Consider the following 6,000-nt stretch of genomic DNA (forward strand, 5'->3'; position numbering starts at 1 on the left):
TGTCTAACTTTTACAACACCAAGGCATGCTGGAAGACGAGCTTGGGCTTGCCAAAAAGGTGGCATGATAAAGTATGGCAGGTAGGACTACCCCATACCTACCTGCCATACATTATCATGCAAACAAAAGTTGTTGCAGGAGTGTCAAAGTTTCTGAGTACATTACCGCACCAAAATTAAATGTGAAAAGCGAAATGTGTAACATAAAACATTAAATATAATTTAGAAAACATCAAAAGAGATTGAAGAAAGCGTAAAAATGTTTCATTCGTTATAATATTAACAATTTGGATACGCTAAATTTATTAATGATTAAAACAAAAAAAGCATTGAAAAATATCCGCTTTCGTGTAAAAAAATAAATACTACAGAGAACATCCCAAAACTACACAGAATATCCAAAAAACACAAAAAATATCTCATTCTGTTCTCAAAAGATAAAATTGAAAATTCAATATTTTGAAAAATAATTAGTGAAAGCCTAAATCTGTTACAGAATACAATTAAAAGAACAAAATGTATTAGTTTTCTTTTCAATGTTATTAAGAGGTTAAGTAAATTAAATATACTATTTTTTAAAAAAATGTTATAGATATTGGAAAAGAAAACAGACAAAAACAATCTTAGAATATGTTTGAAGACAAATAAAATTGTTCAAACAAATAGCGCTGTATGACTGATTAATGATTCAGATTAAAATAGAAATCCGCAAATTGTATTATCATCAGCGTAATATTCTAAAATGCGCAATGAGAACCCTGAGGCTAGAAATTAACGATATGCATATTCATATGCAAGGAGTTTGCCTTCATTGGCGCACAGAAAACTATTGAAAGGCAAGAAATAAATTCACAGAATTTTAACTCGATCTAAACTTAAGAATATCCGAAAGAACTGAGTGAAGAAGAAAAGCCAGACCCATATTTTAGAAATATTAGCCATTTGTATATGAATTTAATGTTAAACTAAAGAACACTGATTATTATTTAACATGAAATAAATAACATTATTTCATTAATAAATACACTACGTTACGAAAATATTATTATTTCAGTTACCGATTTGGTATTGTATCTACATTATTCAAATGCACTTTAAGGAAGAAAGAATAAAATTTAGAATTTAAAGAAAATTCAATTGAAATAAAGTTTTACTTAATTTAAGAAAACTTGCTACTTGATAATGACATACTATTGAATGGAAACAAATCTCCATATGACAGTTTTTTCCATTTTACTTTCTTGAAACGGTAGTCCTTTTGTTTTGTTAAAGTTATGCTGCTGATTATTAGTATTGCTACACCTTGAAGAAAGCACATAACAGAAAATTCGTATGATAGCTGGGGCATGTTGAGATACTCAAGTGATTAACATTTCACGGAATGCACACATAACAGCCAGGAGTGATGATTACCAAAAGCATGCCAGGAGTGATGATTACTTACAGAATAGTTAATCATTATTAGGAAAAACTGTATTTATCTATTATTATTTTTTTCTGTTGGAGGTCATATAAAATGTTCTCAGATAAAAAGAAAAAACTCATACCAGCATGTCTCAGAATTTGATTGGAGAAGAATGGTTAGCTTTCCGGGATTGAGGATTATTGTAACGAGCAACTGTTTCTGACGTTAATTGAAATCTAGACTGTTATGGGAATTTGCAGTCGATAAGTCCAGAAGGGTCACTCAGAGATGCATATGGGATCTCAAAGACTCCCTCTCATCAATTACTTCAATGGATATCTTGTCGCATCACTGTAAAAAATCTTACAGGCATATCCTATAACTCAGTTAGGGAACTGGGTGTGTTGCACATCATCAAATATCCGAACGTATGATGCGACGATGTCTGAATCACCAGGGACTGTCAGCAACGAGATCGTTGCTTCAACTTCCCTTTATACTATAGTAGAGGAATCAGCGCCTGAGATAACACGTTTGACCATGCGCATGGATGCATCAAAGAATTTGAGTCATCTTTATTTAGCTAGTAACCCTGCTGCTTACAGCATTACGATAGTCGTACCCACTTGGAGAGAACCAACACTGGAAGCCCCCATCTTTCGTCTTCCATACCGGCACAGAACTTGGATTGGTAACATAAGGTGCTCTTAGGTACATGTGCTTTCCCCCACTAATCTACATACCGCATACCTGCATTAGCTACTGTTATGTCAGGGAGATTTTAATGCCTGTGGGCATATCATACCTTAGAAATCTTCATAGCTTCACCTTTTAACAGGAGATTATGAGATCTCATATCGCTCGCAATACCCTAATTTCCTTTGTAAAATAGATGTTTGAATTCTCCCTTTGGCAGAGGTCTTAGACTCAAATCAACGGGAAACGTCAAAGAGAGACTGGCACGATAACAGGTGGGAGTTTGAACAGATAAACGTTGTCATAGAGCTGAAGCAATATAGACTGGAATATACAAAACGCCATCAGAAATTAACTTTATATGGCCGGTTGCGTAACAGCTCCTATTGTTGCCAAAATACAAAGACGCATACTGGGGTACTGAGTTTGAACTCTCTATGCTTCTAAATTACGAAAACATTTAATTATTTCATTTTCCCATTATAATGCATTTGCAAAATATATATAATTATGCTAACTTCCTTTCATGTAGCACTTATAGTGCTAATAGTACTAGTGTACTATAGTGCTAATTGCTTATAGTGCTAATAGTACTAGTGTACTATAGTGCTAATTGCTTATAGTGCATTAAAATTGCTACACTATGAAGTACATGGTATAGCTACCATGTACTTCATACTGTAGCAATTTTAATGCTACACCTTGCATCAGCAGCGTAATAAAAATCTTTGTGCAAATAAAGATGTACATCCGAAGTATATATTTATATGTTTTAAATGCAAAGGAGTTTTTCTCGGAAAGTAAATTTACAAATAATTCTACTTTATGCAATTCAGAAGATTTATTTTCAATCTGTTTTGATCATAACTTCTTAAATTAAAAAAATAATAATCATGATATTCAGCCTTTTCATAGTCATGTGATTAATCGATTAATAAAACTTCCACTTGTAGGAAACCATTTGCTCCACAAATCGGTGGAAAATGAGCAATTCTTTGCAACGACGATGGTTGCATTGAAAATAATACTGAAAGTAGAAAACATTACTTCCAAACTTTTTCAGAGAAGTTTTATATAAATAATACAATTTTTAACACATAATTATTTACATTATAAAAGATTTTTTCTGTCATTGGCATCAACAACAGCTATTGACCCCAAAATTCTGGAAGTCAAATTTTGATTTTTCCGGTAAAAGTTCGTTTTGGGGCATGAAATTGCATTCGTCAATAGGGTGTATATCACACTTTGATTCAAGATTCAGTTAAATTTGTATTTTTAATCTCTTGAAAAAATATGTGTTGTTGAGAACAAATAACGTTTAAAATTTCTTTATGTGTAAATGTTACAAGATATATTATTAATTAAAAAATTAAAATAAAACTTAAAATGTTAACAAAGATTTCTAATAATTATTTATTAAACTTTTAACTGTCATGCCCGAGATCACTGATGTTCGAAAATGTCACGCCCGAGTATCACTCGGGGTAATTTTTTTTGAGTGCACCGTATTGTTATACCCGAATATATATCGGGAGACGTTTATTTCGGCTTCATCTATTTGTCAAACTGACTGTATCTCGGGAAAAGTTAATGTGCGCTCAATTCAATAGATGACAGCACTTTACTGAAGATTTTAAAAGTTAGAGGTTATAAGTTCTTTGGTTCAAAGTGTACGGGATCTTTTTGTTGTAAAATGGCGTCCAGTTCTTTGAAAAGTTATATAGATGATTTAGATTCTTCAATCAAAGATGAAGGATGTGTGTTTGATGAGCAGTATTCATGATACTTCCATGGTAAGCCTCTAAAATAAAAAAATGGAGATATACTCAAGCCTAAGATTGTTTCTGACTACAGTCTAACTACGGGTGGTGTAGATCGCTGTGATTAGGAAATATCCTTTCATCCAACAATCCGAAAACGTCAGAAAAAATATTATAAAAAGATATTTTTACATTTACTAGACAAGGTACTCTGGAACTCATATTTGCTCTATAAAAATGTAGTTGGGAAACGTATTACATTTTTAGAATTTCGAATCCAAGTTGTAGAAGAGCTTTTACATAAATATGATGATGCAGCTTCTGGACAAAACAAATGTTGGCAGACCACCTACAATAGATAACCCTGCCCGTCTTACTGAACCACATTTTATATCCCATATTCCTCCTACTCCTGCGAAACGTGAGCCTACAAGACAGTGCAAAGTGTGTTGTTCGAAAAAGGATAAAAATGGAAAAAAGATGTGGAAGGAAACACGATTCTGGTGTAGTGATTGTGGAGTTGGTTTGTGCTTGGAAATGTGTTTCCAGTTGTACCACACAAGACTGAATTACTGAACTACTAATAGGTATTCACTTTATTTATTTATTTTTTAGAAAATAATTAATTTTTTTCATTTTTAGAAAATAATGCTCCACTAGAAGCGAACTTTACAACTGCCATGTTGAGTGGCAGCCGCCTCAAGCAAATATGCAGTGGCTACAAAACTTTAAAAATTTTACCCATGTACATCAAAATATCAATTTTTAACTACTTAAGTATATTTTATTTTGTACTAAACATTTGATTTTTGCAATAAACAAATGTGACAGTTTGTGTACCCAAATCATCAAAATAACTTGACAGTTAAAGGGTTAAGCTAAATAAATCTAATTTAAGAAATTTGTATAGCTTAGAATTTACATATGCGCAATATGACATGAGAAATTTACATACTAGCATCTTATATGTAAAATTACGTAGTTTGCATTAAATATTTATTCCCGAAAAGGAAGACCTATTACTCTTTTAGAGCCCAGAGCAATACGTTACGGCTCCTTGGAATGTTAAATAGAAGGTAATTTGAGACACTTCTCCAAGATTTCCCAAATTGAAGACACCGCCGGACTATACAGAAGCCTTCCTCACTGAGTTTAATTGTGTTAAGAGTAGCTAAGTGTTAATGACTATATATAACTCTCTGCGTTGTCTCGAGAAAGATATATAAGTTGACTCTCGCCTCTACGCGAGCTGCATATTTTCTTTGGACAGTAATTATCACAAAGAGAGGATTACCATTTGCTCCCAAAATGAACCATTCTATCTAAGGAAATTCAATTCACAACTGCATTTTAAATCTATATTAATTTTTTTTGTCTAAAATAATTGATAAGAGCTAGAAAATTGTACTAGATAACAGCAATATTTAAACAGTAGTAGTATGGTTTGCTTAATTGGATATGGCAAAGCACTCGAAGGCCTAGAGAGAAAGATGGCTTCGTGGAGGACTTTGTGGGATAAATTCCTTCGTATACATGTACGTTACACACGAGAAAAACCAAGAAAACTCCTATGCAGCCAGCTCTTTAGCTGGGTTCCGAACCCCGTGCAGAGCTACCAGTGTTTGGCGACTTGATCGTGAGCCCTAGTAGTAATATGTATGCTTATAATTAGTCAGCTGTAGGAATATTACAATACCTGCAGGGTGATTAAGTTATATGTATGCACGCACGTGAGAATATTCTCCACGGGATTCGAACTCCCTATCGCTCGAATACACGTCGAGTGTGCTTCCAGATATACCACAAAGGCTTACGGAAAGGAGGGAGAAAACAATCTTATATACTTCCTCCTTCAAATGGCGTTTGAGGATTAGGGGACCTAATTGTCAAATCGTGGTGGCAACGAATTATTATCCACCACCTTTTTGCTCGGGCGCCATTTGTAGTCTGTTAGAACTTTTCCGTGTCAGGAAACTGAAGAAATCCGCAATGCCCTCAACGGGATTCGAACTGTAGATTGCCCGAAGACGCGTCGAGTTTGCTTCCAGTTACACCACGAAGGCATACGGAAAGGAGAGAGAAACACCTTATAGACTTTGTAAATAAGTAGTTTTTAATAAAAAACTACTTATTTGTA

This window comes from Stegodyphus dumicola, chromosome 12, assembly GCF_044657685.1.
Source record: "Stegodyphus dumicola isolate Sdum_Otavi_A_Nest chromosome 12, ASM4465768v1".
NCBI classification, from domain to species: Eukaryota; Metazoa; Arthropoda; class Arachnida; order Araneae; family Eresidae; genus Stegodyphus; species Stegodyphus dumicola.